The sequence below is a fragment of the Phyllobates terribilis genome, unplaced genomic scaffold (genome assembly GCF_046119375.1).
Source record: "Phyllobates terribilis strain yellow unplaced genomic scaffold, ASM4611937v1 Scaffold_21__1_contigs__length_20361869, whole genome shotgun sequence".
NCBI lineage: Eukaryota > Metazoa > Chordata > Amphibia > Anura > Dendrobatidae > Phyllobates > Phyllobates terribilis.
The window spans coordinates 4,279,333-4,300,580 of record NW_027362781.1 but is presented as its reverse complement, the minus strand read 5'-3'; positions in this window follow the sequence as shown (position 1 = coordinate 4,300,580).

Sequence of the window (21,248 nt, the reverse complement as noted above, 5' to 3'; positions counted from 1 at the left end):
GGAACTCTTCCATTGTTCTCGGAATTCCGGTGAAGTTTAAAAATGCTTCGGAACTCTTACATTGTTCTCAGAATTCCGGTGAAGTTTAAACATGCTTTGGTACCCTTCTATTGTTCTCGGAATTCTGCTGACTTTTAAAAATGCTTCGGAACTCTTCCATTGATCCAGGAATTCTGCTGAAGTTTAAAAATGCTTCTGAACTCTTCTATTGTTCTCGGAATTCCGCTGAAGTTTAAGAATGCTTCGGAACTCTTCCATTCTTCTCGGAATTCCGCTGACGCTTAAAAATGCTTCACAACTCTTCTATTGTTCTCGGAATTCCGCTGACATTTAAAAATGATTCGGAACTCTTCCATTGTTTTCGGAATTCCGCTGAAGTTTAAGAATGCTTCGGAACTCTTCCATTGTTCTCGGAATTCTGCTGAAGTTTAAAAATGCTTCGGAACTCTTCCATTGTTCTCGGAATTCTGCTGAAGTTTCAAAATGCTTCGGAACTCTTCCATTGTTCTCGGAATTACGCTGACGCTTAAAACTGCTTCACAACTCTTCTATTGTTCTCGGAATTCCGCTGACATTTAAAAATGCTTCGGAACTCTTCCATTGTTCTCGGAATTCCGCTGACATTTAAAAAGGCTTCAGAACTCTTCCATTGTTCTTGGAATTCCGCTGACGTTTAAAAATGCTTCGGAACTCTTCCATTGTTCTCGGAATTCCGCTGATGTTTAAAAATGCTTCACAACTCTTCCATTGTTCTCGGAATTCCGCTGACGTTTAAAAATGCTTCGGAACTCTTCCATTGTTCTCGGAATTCCGCTGATGTTTAAAAATGCTTCGGAACTCTTCCATTGTTCTCGGAATTCCGCTGAAGTTTTGAAGTTTAAAAATGCTTCGGAACTCTTCCATTGTTCTCGGAATTCCGCTGACTTTTAAAAATGCTTCGGAACTCTTCCATTGTTCTCGGAATTCCGCTGAAGTTTTGAAGTTTAAAAATGCTTCGGAATTCTTCCATTGTTCTCGGAATTCCGCTGACGCTTAAAATTGCTTCACAACTCTTCTATTGTTCTCGGAATTCCGCTGACTTTTAAAAATGCTTCGAAACTCTTCCATTGTTCTCGGAATTCCGCTGAAGTTTAAGAATGCTTCGGAACTCTTCCATTGTTCTCAGAATTCTGCTGAAGTTTAAAAATGCTTCGGAACTCTTCCATTGTTCTCGGAATTCCGCTGATGCTTAAAAATGCTTCACAACTCTTCCATTGTTCTCGAAATTCCGCTGACATTTAAAAAGGCTTCAGAACTCTTCCATTGTTCTCGGAATTCCGCTGACGTTTAAAAATGCTTCGGAACTCTTCCATTGTTCTCGGAATTCCGCTGACGTTTAAAAATGCTTCACAAAGCTTCCATTGTTCTCGGAATTCCGCTGACTTTTAAAAATGCTTCGGAACTATTTGATTGTTCTCCAAATTCCGCTGAAGTTTAAAAATGCTTCGGAACTCTTCCAGTGTTCTCGGAATTCCGCTGACTTTTAAAAATGCTTCAGAACTCTTTGATTGTTCTCCAAATTCCGCTGAAGTTTAAAAATGCTTCGGAAGTCTTCCATTGTTCTCGGAATTCCGTTGAAGATTAAAAATGCTTCGGAATTCTTACATTGTTCTCAGAATTCCACTGAAGTTTAAACATGCTTTGGTACCCTTCTATTGTTCTCGAAATTCTGCTGACTTTTAAAAATGCTTCGGAACTCTTCCATTGATCCAGGAATTCTTCTGAAGTTTAAAAATGCTTCGGAACTCTTCTATTGTTCTCGGAATTCCGCTGACTTTTAAAAATGCTTCGGAACTCTTCCACTGCTCTCGGAATTCCGCTCTAGTTTAAGAATGCTTCGAAACTCTTCCATTGTTCTTGGAATTCTGCTGAAGTTTTGAAGTTTAAAAATGCTTCGGAATTCTTCCATTGTTCTCGGAATTCCGCTGATGCTTAAAAATGCTTCACAACTCTTCTATTGTTCTCAGAATTCCGCTTACTTTTAAAAATGCTTCGGAACTCTTCCATTGTTGTCGGAATTCCGCTGACGCTTAAAATTGCTTCAAAACTCTTCCATTGTTCTCGGAATTCCCCTGAAGTTTAAGAATGCTTCAGAACTCTTCCATTGTTCTCAGAATTCTGCTGAAGTTTAAAAATGCTTCGGAACTCTTCCATTGTTCTCGGAATATCGCTGACGCTTAAAAATGCTTCACAACTCTTCTATTGTTCTCGGAATTCCGTTGACATTTAAAAATGCTTCGGAACTCTTCCATTGTTCTCGGAATTCCGCTGACTTTTAAAAATGCTTCGGAACTCTTCGATTGTTTTCCAAATTCCGCTGAAGTTTAAAAATGCTTCGGAACTCTTCTAGTGTTCGCAGAATTCCGCTGACGTTTAAAAATGCTTCGGAATTCTTCCATTGTTCTCGGAATTCCGCTGACGCTTAAAAATGCTTCACAACTCTTCTATTGTTCTCAGAATTCCACTGACTTTTAAAAATGCTTCAGAACTCTTCCATTGTTCTCGGAATTCCGCTGACGTTTCAAAATGCTTCGGAACTCTTCCATTGTTCTCGGAATTCCGCTGACGCTTAAAATTGCTTCACAACTCTTCTATTGTTCTCGGAATTCCGCTGACTTTTAAAAATGCTTCGAAACTCTTCCATTGTTCTCGGAATTCCGCTGAAGTTTAAGAATGCTTCGGAACTCTTCCATTGTTCTCGGAATTCCGCTGATGCTTAAAAATGCTTCACAACTATTCCATTGTTCTCGGCATTCCGCTGACATTTAAAAAGGCTTCAGAACTCTTCCATTGTTCTCGGAATTCCGCTGACGTTTAAAAATGCTTCGGAACTCTTCCATTGTTCTCGGAATTCCGCTGACGTTTAAAAATGCTTCACAAAGCTTCCATTGTTCTCGGAATTCCGCTGACTTTTAAAAATGCTTCGGAACTCTTCGATTGTTCTCCAAATTCCGCTGAAGTTTAAAAATGCTTCGGAACTCTTCCAGTGTTCTCGGAATTCCGCTGACTTTTAAAAATGCTTCGGAACTCTTCCATTGTTCTCGGAATTCCGCTGACATTTAAAAATGCTTCGGAACTCTTCCATTGTTCTTGGAATTCCACTGACGTTTAAAAATGCTTCACAACTCTTCCATTGTTCTCGGAATTCCGCTGACGTTTAAAATTGCTTCGGAACTCTTCGATTGTTCTCCAAATTCTGTTGAAGTTTAAAAATGCTTCGGAACTCTTCGATTGTTCTCCAAATTCCGCTGACGTTTAAAAATGCTTCAGAACTCTTCCATTGTTCTCGGAATTCCGCTGACATTTAAAAATGCTTCGGAACTCTTCCATTGTTCTGGAATTCCGCTGACGTTTAAAAATGCATCACAACTCTTCCATTGTTCACGGTATTCCGCTGACTTTTAAAAATGCTTCAGAATTCTTCCTTTGTTCTCGGAATTCCGCTGAAGTTTAAGTATGTTTCGGAACTCTTCCATTGTTCTCGGAATTCTGCTGAAGTTTAAAAATGCTTCGGAACTCTTCCATTGTTCTCAGAATTCCGCTGACATTTAAAAATGCTTCAGAAGTCTTCCATTGTTCTCGGAATTCCGCTGACATTTAAAAAGGCTTCAGAACCCTTCCATTGTTCTCGGAATTCCGCTGACGTTTAAAAATGCTTCGGAACTCTTCCATTGTTCTCGGAATTCCGCTGACGTTTAAAAATGCTTCACAACTCTTCCATTGTTCTCGGAATTCCGCTGACTTTTAAAAATGCTTCGGAACTCTTTGATTGTTCTCCAAATTCCGCTGAAGTTTAAAAATGCTTCGGAACTCTTCCAGTGTTCTCGGAATTCCGCTGACGTTTAAAAATGCTTCGGAACTCTTCGATTGTTCTCCAAATTCCGCTGAAGTTTAAAAATGCTTCGGAACTCTTCCAGTGTTCGCAGAATTCTGCTGACGTTTAAAAATGCTTCGGAAATCTTCCATTGTTTTCAAAATTCCGCTGACGTTTAAAAATGCTTCAGAACTCTTCCATTGTTCTCGGAATTCCGGTGAAGTTTAAAAATGCTTCGGAACTCTTACATTGTTCTCAGAATTCCGCTGAAGTTTAAACATGCTTTGGTACCCTTCTATTGTTCTCGGAATTCTGCTGACTTTTAAAAATGCTTCGGAACTCTTCCATTGATCCAGGAATTCTGCTGAAGTTTAAAAATGCTTCGGAAATCTTCCATTGTTTTCAAAATTCCGCTGACGTTTAAAAATGCTTCGGAACTCTTCCATTGTTCTCGGAATTCCGGTGAAGTTTAAAAATGCTTCGGAACTCTTACATTGTTCTCAGAATTCCGGTGAAGTTTAAACATGCTTTGGTACCCTTCTATTGTTCTCGGAATTCTGCTGACTTTTAAAAATGCTTCGGAACTCTTCCATTGATCCAGGAATTCTGCTGAAGTTTAAAAATGCTTCTGAACTCTTCTATTGTTCTCGGAATTCCGCTAAAGTTTAAGAATGCTTCGGAACTCTTCCATTGTTCTCGGAATTCCGCTGATGCTTAAAAATGCTTCACAACTCTTCTATTGTTCTCGGAATTCCGCTGACATTTAAAAATGATTCGGAACTCTTCCATTGTTTTCGGAATTCCGCTGAAGTTTAAGAATGCTTCGGAACTCTTCCATTGTTCTCGGAATTACGCTGACGCTTAAAACTGCTTCACAACTCTTCTATTGTTCTCGGAATTCCGCTGACATTTAAAAATGCTTCGTAACTCTTCCATTGTTCTCGGAATTCCGCTGACATTTAAAAAGGCTTCAGAACTCTTCCATTGTTCTTGGAATTCCGCTGATGTTTAAAAATGCTTCGGAACTCTTCCATTGTTCTCGGAATTCCGCTGATGTTTAAAAATGCTTCACAACTCTTCCATTGTTCTCGGAATTCCGCTGACTTTTAAAAATGCTTCTGAACTCTTCCATTGTTCTCGGAATTCCGCTGAAGTTTAAGTATGCTTCGGAACTCTTCCATTGTTCTCGGAATTCTGGTGAAGTTTAAAAATGCTTCGGAACTCTTCCATTTTTCTCAGAATTCCGCTGACATTTAAAAATGCTTCGGAACTCTTCCATTGTTCTTGGAATTCCACTGACGTTTAAAAATGCTTCACAACTCTTCCATTGTTCTCGGAATTCCGGTGAAGTTTAAAAATGCTTCGGAACTCTTACTTTGTTCTCAGAATTCCGCTGAAGTTTAAACATGCTTTGGTACCCTTCTATTGTTCTCGGAATTCTGCTGACTTTTAAAAATGCTTCGGAACTCTTCCATTGATCCAGGAATTCTGCTGAAGTTTAAAAATGCTTCTGAACTCTTCTATTGTTCTCGGAATTCCGCTGACTTTTAAAAATGCTTCGGAACTCTTCCATTGTTCTCGGAATTCCGCTGAAGTTTAAGAATGCTTCGGAACTCTTCCATTGTTCTCGGAATTCCGCTGACGCTTAAAAATGCTTCACAACTCTTCTATTGTTCTCAGAATTCCGCTGACTTTTAAAAATGCTTCGGAAATCTTCCATTGTTTTCAAAATTCCGCTGATGTTTAAAAATGCTTCAGAACTCTTAAATTGTTCTCGGAATTCCGCTGACTTTTAAAAATGCTTCGGAACTCTTCGATTGTTCTCCAAATTCTGCTGAAGTCTAAAAATGCTTCGGAACTCTTCCAGTGTTCGCAGAATTCCGCTGACGTTTAAAAATGCTTCGGAACTCTTCCATTGTTCTCGGAATTCCGCTGACTTTTAAAAATGCTTCGGAACTCTTCCATTGTTCTCGGAATTCCGCTGAAGTTTTGAAGTTTAAAAATGCTTCGGAATTCTTCCATTGTTCTCGGAATTCCGCTGACTTTTAAAAATGCTTCGAAACTCTTCCATTGTTCTCGGAATTCCGCTCAAGTTTAAAAATGCTTCGGAACTCTTCCATTGTTCTCAGAATTCTGCTGAAGTTTAAAAATGCTTCGGAACTCTTCCATTGTTCTCGGAATTCCGCTGATGCTTAAAAATGCTTCACAACTCTTCCATTGTTCTCGGAATTCCGCTGACATTTAAAAAGGCTTCAGAACTCTTCCATTGTTCTCGGAATTCCGCTGACGTTTAAAAATGCTTCGGAACTCTTCCATTGTTCTCGGAATTCTGCTGACGTTTAAAAATGCTTCACAAAGCTTCCATTGTTCTCGGAATTCCGCTGACTTTTAAAAATGCTTCGGAAGTCTTCCAGTGTTCGCAGAATTCCGCTGACGTTTAAAAATGCTTCGGAAATCTTCCATTGTTTTCAAAATTCCGCTGACGTTTAAAAATGATTCAGAACTCTTCCATTGTTCTCGGAATTCCGCTGACGTTTAAAAATGCTTCGGAACTCTTCCATTGTTCTCGGAATTCCGTTGAAGTTTAAAAATGCTTCGGAATTCTTACATTGTTCTCAGAATTCCACTGAAGTTTAAACATGCTTTGGTACCCTTCTATTGTTCTCGAAATTCTGCTGACTTTTAAAAATGCTTCGGAACTCTTCCATTGATCCAGGAATTCTTCTGAAGTTTAAAAATGCTTCGGAACTCTTCTATTGTTCTCGGAATTCCGCTGACTTTTAAAAATGCTTCGGATCTCTTCCACTGCTCTCGGAATTCCGCTCTAGTTTAAGAATGCTTCGAAACTCTTCCATTGTTCTTGGAATTCTGCTGAAGTTTTGAAGTTTAAAAATGCTTCGGAATTCTTCCATTGTTCTCGGAATTCCGCTGATGCTTAAAAATGCTTCACAACTCTTCTATTGTTCTCAGAATTCCGCTTACTTTTAAAAATGCTTCGGAACTCTTCCATTGTTGTCGGAATTCCGCTGACGCTTAAAATTGCTTCAAAACTCTTCCATTGTTCTCGGAATTCCGCTGAAGTTTAAGAATGCTTCAGAACTCTTCCATTGTTCTCAGAATTCTGCTGAAGTTTAAAAATGCTTCGGAACTCTTCCATTGTTCTCGGAATATCGCTGACGCTTAAAAATGCTTCACAACTCTTCTATTGTTCTCGGAATTCCGTTGACATTTAAAAATGCTTCGGAACTCTTCCATTGTTCTCGGAATTCCGCTGACGTTTAAAAAAGCTTCGGAAATCTTCCATTGTTCTGGAATTCCGCTGACGTTTAAAAATGCTACACAACTCTTCCATTGTTCTCGGTATTCCGCTGACTTTTAAAAATGCTTCAGAATTCTTCCATTGTTCTCGGAATTCCGCTGAAGTTTAAGTATGCTTCGGAACTCTTCCATTGTTCTCGGAATTCTGCTGAAGTTTAAAAATGCTTCGGAAATCTTCCATTGTTTTCAAAATTCCGCTGACGTTTAAAAATGCTTCGGAACTCTTCCATTGTTCTCGGAATTCCGGTGAAGTTTAAAAATGCTTCGGAACTCTTACTTTGTTCTCAGAATTCCGCTGAAGTTTAAACATGCTTTGGTACCCTTCTATTGTTCTCGGAATTCTGCTGACTTTTAAAAATGCTTCAGAACTCTTCTATTGTTCTCAGAATTCCGCTGACTTTTAAAAATGCTTCGGAAATCTTCCATTGTTTTCAAAATTCCGCTGATGTTTAAAAATGCTTCAGAACTCTTAAATTGTTCTCGGAATTCCGCTGACTTTTAAAAATGCTTCGGAACTCTTCGATTGTTCTCCAAATTCTGCTGAAGTTTAAAAATGCTTCGGAACTCTTCCAGTGTTCGCAGAATTCCGCTGACGTTTAAAAATGCTTCGGAACTCTTCCATTGTTCTCGGAATTCCGCTGACTTTTAAAAATGCTTCGGAACTCTTCCATTGTTCTCGGAATTCCGCTGAAGTTTTGAAGTTTAAAAATGCTTCGGAATTCTTCCATTGTTCTCGGAATTCCGCTGACTTTTAAAAATGCTTCGGAACTCTTTGATTGTTCTCCAAATTCCGCTGAAGTTTAAAAATGCTTCGGAACTCCTCCAGTGTTCTCGGAATTCCGCTGACTTTTAAAAATGCTTCGGAACTCTTCGATTGTTCTCCAAATTCCGCTGAAGTTTAAAAATGCTTCGGAACTCTTCCAGTGTTCGCAGAATTCTGCTGACGTTTAAAAATGCTTCGGAAATCTTCCATTGTTTTCAAAATTCCGCTGACGTTTAAAAATGCTTCAGAACTCTTCCATTGTTCTCGGAATTCCGGTGAAGTTTAAAAATGCTTCGGAACTCTTACATTGTTCTCAGAATTCCGCTGAAGTTTAAACATGCTTTGGTACCCTTCTATTGTTCTCGGAATTCTGCTGACTTTTAAAAATGCTTCGGAACTCTTCCATTGATCCAGGAATTCTGCTGAAGTTTAAAAATGCTTCGGAAATCTTCCATTGTTTTCAAAATTCCGCTGACGTTTAAAAATGCTTCGGAACTCTTCCATTGTTCTCGGAATTCCGGTGAAGTTTAAAAATGCTTCGGAACTCTTACATTGTTCTCAGAATTCCGGTGAAGTTTAAACATGCTTTGGTACCCTTCTATTGTTCTCGGAATTCTGCTGACTTTTAGAAATGCTTCGGAACTCTTCCATTGATCCAGGAATTCTGCTGAAGTTTAAAAATGCTTCTGAACTCTTCTATTGTTCTCGGAATTCCGCTGAAGTTTAAGAATGCTTCGGAACTCTTCCATTCTTCTCGGAATTCCGCTGACGCTTAAAAATGCTTCACAACTCTTCTATTGTTCTCGGAATTCCGCTGACATTTAAAAATGATTCGGAACTCTTCCATTGTTTTCGGAATTCCGCTGAAGTTTAAGAATGCTTCGGAACTCTTCCATTGTTCTCGGAATTCTGCTGAAGTTTAAAAATGCTTCGGAACTCTTCCATTGTTCTCGGAATTCTGCTGAAATTTCAAAATGCTTCGGAACTCTTCCATTGTTCTCGGAATTACGCTGACGCTTAAAACTGCTTCACAACTCTTCTATTGTTCTCGGAATTCCGCTGACATTTAAAAATGCTTCGGAACTCTTCCATTGTTCTCGGAATTCTGCTGACATTTAAAAAGGCTTCAGAACTCTTCCATTGTTCTTGGAATTCCGCTGACGTTTAAAAATGCTTCGGAACTCTTCCATTGTTCTCGGAATTCCGCTGATGTTTAAAAATGCTTCACAACTCTTCCATTGTTCTCGGAATTCCGCTGACGTTTAAAAATGCTTCGGAACTCTTCCATTGTTCTCGGAATTCCGCTGATGTTTAAAAATGCTTCGGAACTCTTCCATTGTTCTCGGAATTCCGCTGAAGTTTTGAAGTTTAAAAATGCTTCGGAACTCTTCCATTGTTCTCGGAAATCCGCTGACTTTTAAAAATGCTTCGGAACTCTTCCATTGTTCTCGGAATTCCGCTGAAGTTTTGAAGTTTAAAAATGCTTCGGAATTCTTCCATTGTTCTCGGAATTCCGCTGACGCTTAAAATTGCTTCACAACTCTTCTATTGTTCTCGGAATTCCGCTGACTTTTAAAAATGCTTCGAAACTCTTCCATTGTTCTCGGAATTCCGCTGAAGTTTAAGAATGCTTCGGAACTCTTCCATTGTTCTCGGAATTCCGCTGACGTTTAAAAATGCTTCGGAACTCTTCCATTGTTCTCGGAATTCCGCTGACGTTTAAAAATGCTTCACAAAGCTTCCATTGTTCTCGGAATTCCGCTGACTTTTAAAAATGCTTCGGAACTATTTGATTGTTCTCCAAATTCCGCTGAAGTTTAAAAATGCTTCGGAACTCTTCCAGTGTTCTCGGAATTCCGCTGACTTTTAAAAATGCTTCAGAACTCTTTGATTGTTCTCCAAATTCCGCTGAAGTTTAAAAATGCTTCGGAAGTCTTCCAGTGTTCGCAGAATTCCGCTGACGTTTAAAAATGCTTCGGAAATCTTCCATTGCTTTCAAAATTCCGCTGACGTTTAAAAATGATTCAGAACTCTTCCATTGTTCTCGGAATTCCGCTGACGTTTAAAAATGCTTCGGAACTCTTCCATTGTTCTCGGAATTCCGTTGAAGATTAAAAATGCTTCGGAATTCTTACATTGTTCTCAGAATTCCACTGAAGTTTAAACATGCTTTGGTACCCTTCTATTGTTCTCGAAATTCTGCTGACTTTTAAAAATGCTTCGGAACTCTTCCATTGATCCAGGAATTCTTCTGAAGTTTAAAAATGCTTCGGAACTCTTCTATTGTTCTCGGAATTCCGCTGACTTTTAAAAATGCTTCGGAACTCTTCCACTGCTCTCGGAATTCCGCTCTAGTTTAAGAATGCTTCGAAACTCTTCCATTGTTCTTGGAATTCTGCTGAAGTTTTGAAGTTTAAAAATGCTTCGGAATTCTTCCATTGTTCTCGGAATTCCGCTGATGCTTAAAAATGCTTCACAACTCTTCTATTGTTCTCAGAATTCCGCTTACTTTTAAAAATGCTTCGGAACTCTTCCATTGTTGTCTGAATTCCGCTGACGCTTAAAATTGCTTCAAAACTCTTCCATTGTTCTCGGAATTCCCCTGAAGTTTAAGAATGCTTCAGAACTCTTCCATTGTTCTCAGAATTCTGCTGAAGTTTAAAAATGCTTCGGAACTCTTCCATTGTTCTCGGAATATCGCTGACGCTTAAAAATGCTTCACAACTCTTCTATTGTTCTCGGAATTCCGTTGACATTTAAAAATGCTTCGGAACTCTTCCATTGTTCTCGGAATTCCGCTGACTTTTAAAAATGCTTCGGAACTCTTCGATTGTTTTCCAAATTCCGCTGAAGTTTAAAAATGCTTCGGAACTCTTCTAGTGTTCGCAGAATTCCGCTGACGTTTAAAAATGCTTCGGAATTCTTCCATTGTTCTCGGAATTCCGCTGACGCTTAAAAATGCTTCACAACTCTTCTATTGTTCTCAGAATTCCACTGACTTTTAAAAATGCTTCAGAACTCTTCCATTGTTCTCGGAATTCCGCTGACGTTTCAAAATGCTTCGGAACTCTTCCATTGTTCTCGGAATTCCGCTGACGCTTAAAATTGCTTCACAACTCTTCTATTGTTCTCGGAATTCCGCTGACTTTTAAAAATGCTTCGAAACTCTTCCATTGTTCTCGGAATTCCGCTGAAGTTTAAGAATGCTTCGGAACTCTTCCATTGTTCTCGGAATTCCGCTGATGCTTAAAAATGCTTCACAACTATTCCATTGTTCTCGGCATTCCGCTGACATTTAAAAAGGCTTCAGAACTCTTCCATTGTTCTCGGAATTCCGCTGACGTTTAAAAATGCTTCGGAACTCTTCCATTGTTCTCGGAATTCCGCTGACGTTTAAAAATGCTTCACAAAGCTTCCATTGTTCTCGGAATTCCGCTGACTTTTAAAAATGCTTCGGAACTCTTCGATTGTTCTCCAAATTCCGCTGAAGTTTAAAAATGCTTCGGAACTCTTCCAGTGTTCTCGGAATTCCGCTGACTTTTAAAAATGCTTCGGAACTCTTCCATTGTTCTCGGAATTCCGCTGACATTTAAAAATGCTTCGGAACTCTTCCATTGTTCTTGGAATTCCACTGACGTTTAAAAATGCTTCACAACTCTTCCATTGTTCTCGGAATTCCGCTGACTTTTAAAATTGCTTCGGAACTCTTCGATTGTTCTCCAAATTCTGTTGAAGTTTAAAAATGCTTCGGAACTCTTCGATTGTTCTCCAAATTCCGCTGACGTTTAAAAATGCTTCAGAACTCTTCCATTGTTCTCGGAATTCCGCTGACATTTAAAAATGCTTCGGAACTCTTCCATTGTTCTGGAATTCCGCTGACGTTTAAAAATGCTTCACAACTCTTCCATTGTTCACGGTATTCCGCTGACTTTTAAAAATGCTTCAGAATTCTTCCTTTGTTCTCGGAATTCCGCTGAAGTTTAAGTATGTTTCGGAACTCTTCCATTGTTCTCGGAATTCTGCTGAAGTTTAAAAATGCTTCGGAACTCTTCCATTGTTCTCAGAATTCCGCTGACATTTAAAAATGCTTCAGAAGTCTTCCATTGTTCTCGGAATTCCGCTGACATTTAAAAAGGCTTCAGAACCCTTCCATTGTTCTCGGAATTCCGCTGACGTTTAAAAATGCTTCGGAACTCTTCCATTGTTCTCGGAATTCCGCTGACGTTTAAAAATGCTTCACAACTCTTCCATTGTTCTCGGAATTCCGCTGACTTTTAAAAATGCTTCGGAACTCTTTGATTGTTCTCCAAATTCCGCTGAAGTTTAAAAATGCTTCGGAACTCTTCCAGTGTTCTCGGAATTCCGCTGACGTTTAAAAATGCTTCGGAACTCTTCGATTGTTCTCCAAATTCCGCTGAAGTTTAAAAATGCTTCGGAACTCTTCCAGTGTTCGCAGAATTCTGCTGACGTTTAAAAATGCTTCGGAAATCTTCCATTGTTTTCAAAATTCCGCTGACGTTTAAAAATGCTTCAGAACTCTTCCATTGTTCTCGGAATTCCGGTGAAGTTTAAAAATGCTTCGGAACTCTTACATTGTTCTCAGAATTCCGCTGAAGTTTAAACATGCTTTGGTACCCTTCTATTGTTCTCGGAATTCTGCTGACTTTTAAAAATGCTTCGGAACTCTTCCATTGATCCAGGAATTCTGCTGAAGTTTAAAAATGCTTCGGAAATCTTCCATTGTTTTCAAAATTCCGCTGACGTTTAAAAATGCTTCGGAACTCTTCCATTGTTCTCGGAATTCCGGTGAAGTTTAAAAATGCTTCGGAACTCTTACATTGTTCTCAGAATTCCGGTGAAGTTTAAACATGCTTTGGTACCCTTCTATTGTTCTCGGAATTCTGCTGACTTTTAAAAATGCTTCGGAACTCTTCCATTGATCCAGGAATTCTGCTGAAGTTTAAAAATGCTTCTGAACTCTTCTATTGTTCTCGGAATTCCGCTAAAGTTTAAGAATGCTTCGGAACTCTTCCATTGTTCTCGGAATTCCGCTGATGCTTAAAAATGCTTCACAACTCTTCTATTGTTCTCGGAATTCCGCTGACATTTAAAAATGATTCGGAACTCTTCCATTGTTTTCGGAATTCCGCTGAAGTTTAAGAATGCTTCGGAACTCTTCCATTGTTCTCGGAATTACGCTGACGCTTAAAACTGCTTCACAACTCTTCTATTGTTCTCGGAATTCCGCTGACATTTAAAAATGCTTCGTAACTCTTCCATTGTTCTCGGAATTCCGCTGACATTTAAAAAGGCTTCAGAACTCTTCCATTGTTCTTGGAATTCCGCTGATGTTTAAAAATGCTTCGGAACTCTTCCATTGTTCTCGGAATTCCGCTGATGTTTAAAAATGCTTCACAACTCTTCCATTGTTCTCGGAATTCCGCTGACTTTTAAAAATGCTTCGGAACTCTTACATTGTTCTCGGAATTCCGCTGAAGTTTAAGTATGCTTCGGAACTCTTCCATTGTTCTCGGAATTCTGGTGAAGTTTAAAAATGCTTCGGAACTCTTCCATTTTTCTCAGAATTCCGCTGACATTTAAAAATGCTTCGGAACTCTTCCATTGTTCTTGGAATTCCACTGACGTTTAAAAATGCTTCACAACTCTTCCATTGTTCTCGGAATTCCGGTGAAGTTTAAAAATGCTTCGGAACTCTTACTTTGTTCTCAGAATTCCGCTGAAGTTTAAACATGCTTTGGTACCCTTCTATTGTTCTCGGAATTCTGCTGACTTTTAAAAATGCTTCGGAACTCTTCCATTGATCCAGGAATTCTGCTGAAGTTTAAAAATGCTTCTGAACTCTTCTATTGTTCTCGGAATTCCGCTGACTTTTAAAAATGCTTCGGAACTCTTCCATTGTTCTCGGAATTCCGCTGAAGTTTAAGAATGCTTCGGAACTCTTCCATTGTTCTCGGAATTCCGCTGACGCTTAAAAATGCTTCACAACTCTTCTATTGTTCTCAGAATTCCGCTGACTTTTAAAAATGCTTCGGAAATCTTCCATTGTTTTCAAAATTCCGCTGATGTTTAAAAATGCTTCAGAACTCTTAAATTGTTCTCGGAATTCCGCTGACTTTTAAAAATGCTTCGGAACTCTTCGATTGTTCTCCAAATTCTGCTGAAGTCTAAAAATGCTTCGGAACTCTTCCAGTGTTCGCAGAATTCCGCTGACGTTTAAAAATGCTTCGGAACTCTTCCATTGTTCTCGGAATTCCGCTGACTTTTAAAAATGCTTCGGAACTCTTCCATTGTTCTCGGAATTCCGCTGAAGTTTTGAAGTTTAAAAATGCTTCGGAATTCTTCCATTGTTCTCAGAATTCCGCTGACGCTTAAAATTGCTTCACAACTCTTCTATTGTTCTCGGAATTCCGCTGACTTTTAAAAATGCTTCGAAACTCTTCCATTGTTCTCGGAATTCCGCTCAAGTTTAAAAATGCTTCGGAACTCTTCCATTGTTCTCAGAATTCTGCTGAAGTTTAAAAATGCTTCGGAACTCTTCCATTGTTCTCGGAATTCCGCTGATGCTTAAAAATGCTTCACAACTCTTCCATTGTTCTCGGAATTCCGCTGACATTTAAAAAGGCTTCAGAACTCTTCCATTGTTCTCGGAATTCCGCTGACGTTTAAAAATGCTTCGGAACTCTTCCATTGTTCTCGGAATTCTGCTGACGTTTAAAAATGCTTCACAAAGCTTCCATTGTTCTCGGAATTCCGCTGACTTTTAAAAATGCTTCGGAAGTCTTCCAGTGTTCGCAGAATTCCGCTGACGTTTAAAAATGCTTCGGAAATCTTCCATTGTTTTCAAAATCCCGCTGACGTTTAAAAATGATTCAGAACTCTTCCATTGTTCTCGGAATTCCGCTGACGTTTAAAAATGCTTCGGAACTCTTCCATTGTTCTCGGAATTCCGCTCTAGTTTAAGAATGCTTCGAAACTCTTCCATTGTTCTTGGAATTCTGCTGAAGTTTTGAAGTTTAAAAATGCTTCGGAATTCTTCCATTGTTCTCGGAATTCCGCTGATGCTTAAAAATGCTTCACAACTCTTCTATTGTTCTCAGAATTCCGCTTACTTTTAAAAATGCTTCGGAACTCTTCCATTGTTGTCGGAATTCCGCTGACGCTTAAAATTGCTTCAAAACTCTTCCATTGTTCTCGGAATTCCGCTGAAGTTTAAGAATGCTTCAGAACTCTTCCATTGTTCTCAGAATTCTGCTGAAGTTTAAAAATGCTTCGGAACTCTTCCATTGTTCTCGGAATATCGCTGACGCTTAAAAATGCTTCACAACTCTTCTATTGTTCTCGGAATTCCGTTGACATTTAAAAATGCTTCGGAACTCTTCCATTGTTCTCGGAATTCCGCTGACGTTTAAAAAAGCTTCGGAAATCTTCCATTGTTCTGGAATTCCGCTGACGTTTAAAAATGCTACACAACTCTTCCATTGTTCTCGGTATTCCGCTGACTTTTAAAAATGCTTCAGAATTCTTCCATTGTTCTCGGAATTCCGCTGAAGTTTAAGTATGCTTCGGAACTCTTCCATTGTTCTCGGAATTCTGCTGAAGTTTAAAAATGCTTCGGAAATCTTCCATTGTTTTCAAAATTCCGCTGACGTTTAAAAATGCTTCGGAACTCTTCCATTGTTCTCGGAATTCCGGTGAAGTTTAAAAATGCTTCGGAACTCTTACTTTGTTCTCAGAATTCCGCTGAAGTTTAAACATGCTTTGGTACCCTTCTATTGTTCTCGGAATTCTGCTGACTTTTAAAAATGCTTCAGAACTCTTCTATTGTTCTCAGAATTCCGCTGACTTTTAAAAATGCTTCGGAAATCTTCCATTGTTTTCAAAATTCCGCTGATGTTTAAAAATGCTTCAGAACTCTTAAATTGTTCTCGGAATTCCGCTGACTTTTAAAAATGCTTCGGAACTCTTCGATTGTTCTCCAAATTCTGCTGAAGTTTAAAAATGCTTCGGAACTCTTCCAGTGTTCGCAGAATTCCGCTGACGTTTAAAAATGCTTCGGAACTCTTCCATTGTTCTCGGAATTCCGCTGACTTTTAAAAATGCTTCGGAACTCTTCCATTGTTCTCGGAATTCCGCTGAAGTTTTGAAGTTTAAAAATGCTTCGGAATTCTTCCATTGTTCTCGGAATTCCGCTGACTTTTAAAAATGCTTCGGAACTCTTTGATTGTTCTCCAAATTCCGCTGAAGTTTAAAAATGCTTCGGAACTCCTCCAGTGTTCTCGGAATTCCGCTGACTTTTAAAAATGCTTCGGAACTCTTCGATTGTTCTCCAAATTCCGCTGAAGTTTAAAAATGCTTCGGAACTCTTCCAGTGTTCGCAGAATTCTGCTGACGTTTAAAAATGCTTCGGAAATCTTCCATTGTTTTCAAAATTCCGCTGACGTTTAAAAATGCTTCAGAACTCTTCCATTGTTCTCGGAATTCCGGTGAAGTTTAAAAATGCTTCGGAACTCTTACATTGTTCTCAGAATTCCGCTGAAGTTTAAACATGCTTTGGTACCCTTCTATTGTTCTCGGAATTCTGCTGACTTTTAAAAATGCTTCGGAACTCTTCCATTGATCCAGGAATTCTGCTGAAGTTTAAAAATGCTTCGGAAATCTTCCATTGTTTTCAAAATTCCGCTGACGTTTAAAAATGCTTCGGAACTCTTCCATTGTTCTCGGAATTCCGGTGAAGTTTAAAAATGCTTCGGAACTCTTACATTGTTCTCAGAATTCCGGTGAAGTTTAAACATGCTTTGGTACCCTTCTATTGTTCTCGGAATTCTGCTGACTTTTAGAAATGCTTCGGAACTCTTCCATTGATCCAGGAATTCTGCTGAAGTTTAAAAATGCTTCTGAACTCTTCTATTGTTCTCGGAATTCCGCTGAAGTTTAAGAATGCTTCGGAACTCTTCCATTCTTCTCGGAATTCCGCTGACGCTTAAAAATGCTTCACAACTCTTCTATTGTTCTCGGAATTCCGCTGACATTTAAAAATGATTCGGAACTCTTCCATTGTTTTCGGAATTCCGCTGAAGTTTAAGAATGCTTCGGAACTCTTCCATTGTTCTCGGAATTCTGCTGAAGTTTAAAAATGCTTCGGAACTCTTCCATTGTTCTCGGAATTCTGCTGAAATTTCAAAATGCTTCGGAACTCTTCCATTGTTCTCGGAATTACGCTGACGCTTAAAACTGCTTCACAACTCTTCTATTGTTCTCGGAATTCCGCTGACATTTAAAAATGCTTCGGAACTCTTCCATTGTTCTCGGAATTCTGCTGACATTTAAAAAGGCTTCAGAACTCTTCCATTGTTCTTGGAATTCCGCTGACGTTTAAAAATGCTTCGGAACTCTTCCATTGTTCTCGGAATTCCGCTGATGTTTAAAAATGCTTCACAACTCTTCCATTGTTCTCGGAATTCCGCTGACGTTTAAAAATGCTTCGGAACTCTTCCATTGTTCTCGGAATTCCGCTGAAGTTTTGAAGTTTAAAAATGCTTCGGAACTCTTCCATTGTTCTCGGAAATCCGCTGACTTTTAAAAATGCTTCGGAACTCTTCCATTGTTCTCGGAATTCCGCTGAAGTTTTGAAGTTTAAAAATGCTTCGGAATTCTTCCATTGTTCTCGGAATTCCGCTGACGCTTAAAATTGCTTCACAACTCTTCTATTGTTCTCGGAATTCCGCTGACTTTTAAAAATGCTTCGAAACTCTTCCATTGTTCTCGGAATTCCGCTGAAGTTTAAGAATGCTTCGGAACTCTTCCATTGTTCTCGGAATTCCGCTGACGTTTAAAAATGCTTCGGAACTCTTCCATTGTTCTCGGAATTCTGCTGACATTTAAAAAGGCTTCAGAACTCTTCCATTGTTCTTGGAATTCCGCTGACGTTTAAAAATGCTTCGGAACTCTTCCATTGTTCTCGGAATTCCGCTGATGTTTAAAAATGCTTCACAACTCTTCCATTGTTCTCGGAATTCCGCTGACGTTTAAAAATGCTTCGGAACTCTTCCATTGTTCTCGGAATTCCGCTGAAGTTTTGAAGTTTAAAAATGCTTCGGAACTCTTCCATTGTTCTCGGAAATCCGCTGACTTTTAAAAATGCTTCGGAACTCTTCCATTGTTCTCGGAATTCCGCTGAAGTTTTGAAGTTTAAAAATGCTTCGGAATTCTTCCATTGTTCTCGGAATTCCGCTGACGCTTAAAATTGCTTCACAACTCTTCTATTGTTCTCGGAATTCCGCTGACTTTTAAAAATGCTTCGAAACTCTTCCATTGTTCTCGGAATTCCGCTGAAGTTTAAGAATGCTTCGGAACTCTTCCATTGTTCTCGGAATTCCGCTGACGTTTAAAAATGCTTCGGAACTCTTCCATTGTTCTCGGAATTCCGCTGACGTTTAAAAATGCTTCACAAAGCTTCCATTGTTCTCGGAATTCCGCTGACTTTTAAAAATGCTTCGGAACTATTTGATTGTTCTCCAAATTCCGCTGAAGTTTAAAAATGCTTCGGAACTCTTCCAGTGTTCTCGGAATTCCGCTGACTTTTAAAAATGCTTCAGAACTCTTTGATTGTTCTCCAAATTCCGCTGAAGTTTAAAAATGCTTCGGAAGTCTTCCAGTGTTCGCAGAATTCCGCTGACGTTTAAAAATGCTTCGGAAATCTTCCATTGCTTTCAAAATTCCGCTGACGTTTAAAAATGATTCAGAACTCTTCCATTGTTCTCGGAATTCCGCTGACGTTTAAAAATGCTTCGGAACTCTTCCATTGTTCTCGGAATTCCGTTGAAGATTAAAAATGCTTCGGAATTCTTACATTGTTCTCAGAATTCCACTGAAGTTTAAACATGCTTTGGTACCCTTCTATTGTTCTCGAAATTCTGCTGACTTTTAAAAATGCTTCGGAACTCTTCCATTGATCCAGGAATTCTTCTGAAGTTTAAAAATGCTTCGGAACTCTTCTATTGTTCTCGGAATTCCGCTGACTTTTAAAAATGCTTCGGAACTCTTCCACTGCTCTCGGAATTCCGCTCTAGTTTAAGAATGCTTCGAAACTCTTCCATTGTTCTTGGAATTCTGCTGAAGTTTTGAAGTTTAAAAATGCTTCGGAATTCTTCCATTGTTCTCGGAATTCCGCTGATGCTTAAAAATGCTTCACAACTCTTCTATTGTTCTCAGAATTCCGCTTACTTTTAAAAATGCTTCGGAACTCTTCCATTGTTGTCTGAATTCCGCTGACGCTTAAAATTGCTTCAAAACTCTTCCATTGTTCTCGGAATTCCCCTGAAGTTTAAGAATGCTTCAGAACTCTTCCATTGTTCTCAGAATTCTGCTGAAGTTTAAAAATGCTTCGGAACTCTTCCATTGTTCTCGGAATATCGCTGACGCTTAAAAATGCTTCACAACTCTTCTATTGTTCTCGGAATTCCGTTGACATTTAAAAATGCTTCGGAACTCTTCCATTGTTCTCGGAATTCCGCTGACTTTTAAAAATGCTTCGGAACTCTTCGATTGTTTTCCAAATTCCGCTGAAGTTTAAAAATGCTTCGGAACTCTTCTAGTGTTCGCAGAATTCCGCTGACGTTTAAAAATGCTTCGGAATTCTTCCATTGTTCTCGGAATTCCGCTGACGCTTAAAAATGCTTCACAACTCTTCTATTGTTCTCAGAATTCCACTGACTTTTAAAAATGCTTCAGAACTCTTCCATTGTTCTCGGAATTCCGCTGACGTTTCAAAATGCTTCGGAACTCTTCCATTGTTCTCGGAATTCCGCTGACGCTTAAAATTGCTTCACAACTCTTCTATTGTTCTCGGAATTCCGCTGACTTTTAAAAATGCTTCGAAACTCTTCCATTGTTCTCGGAATTCCGCTGAAGTTTAAGAATGCTTCGGAACTCTTCCATTGTTCTCGGAATTCCGCTGATGCTTAAAAATGCTTCACAACTATTCCATTGTTCTCGGCATTCCGCTGACATTTAAAAAGGCTTCAGAACTCTTCCATTGTTCTCGGAATTCCGCTGACGTTTAAAAATGCTTCGGAACTCTTCCATTGTTCTCGGAATTCCGCTGACGTTTAAAAATGCTTCACAAAGCTTCCATTGTTCTCGGAATTCCGCTGACTTTTAAAAATGCTTCGGAACTCTTCGATTGTTCTCCAAATTCCGCTGAAGTTTAAAAATGCTTCGGAACTCTTCCAGTGTTCTCGGAATTCCGCTGACTTTTAAAAATGCTTCGGAACTCTTCCATTGTTCTCGGAATTCCGCTGACATTTAAAAATGCTTCGGAACTCTTCCATTGTTCTTGGAATTCCACTGACGTTTAAAAATGCTTCACAACTCTTCCATTGTTCTCGGAATTCCGCTGACTTTTAAAATTGCTTCGGAACTCTTCGATTGTTCTCCAAATTCTGTTGAAGTTTAAAAATGCTTCGGAACTCTTCGATTGTTCTCCAAATTCCGCTGACGTTTAAAAATGCTTCAGAACTCTTCCATTGTTCTCGGAATTCCGCTGACATTTAAAAATGCTTCGGAACTCTTCCATTGTTCTGGAATTCCGCTGACGTTTAAAAATGCTTCACAACTCTTCCATTGTTCACGGTATTCCGCTGACTTTTAAAAATGCTTCAGAATTCTTCCTTTGTTCTCGGAATTCCGCTGAAGTTTAAGTATGTTTCGGAACTCTTCCATTGTTCTCGGAATTCTGCTGAAGTTTAAAAATGCTTCGGAACTCTTCCATTGTTCTCAGAATTCCGCTGACATTTAAAAATGCTTCAGAAGTCTTCCATTGTTCTCGGAATTCCGCTGACATTTACAAAGGCTTCAGAACCCTTCCATTGTTCTCGGAATTCCGCTGACGTTTAAAAATGCTTCGGAACTCTTCCATTGTTCTCGGAATTCCGCTGACGTTTAAAAATGCTTCACAACTCTTCCATTGTTCTCGGAATTCCGCTGACTTTTAAAAATGCTTCGGAACTCTTTGATTGTTCTCCAAATTCCGCTGAAGTTTAAAAATGCTTCGGAACTCTTCCAGTGTTCTCGGAATTCCGCTGACGTTTAAAAATGCTTCGGAACTCTTCGATTGTTCTCCAAATTCCGCTGAAGTTTAAAAATGCTTCGGAACTCTTCCAGTGTTCGCAGAATTCTGCTGACGTTTAAAAATGCTTCGGAAATCTTCCATTGTTTTCAAAATTCCGCTGACGTTTAAAAATGCTTCAGAACTCTTCCATTGTTCTCGGAATTCCGGTGAAGTTTAAAAATGCT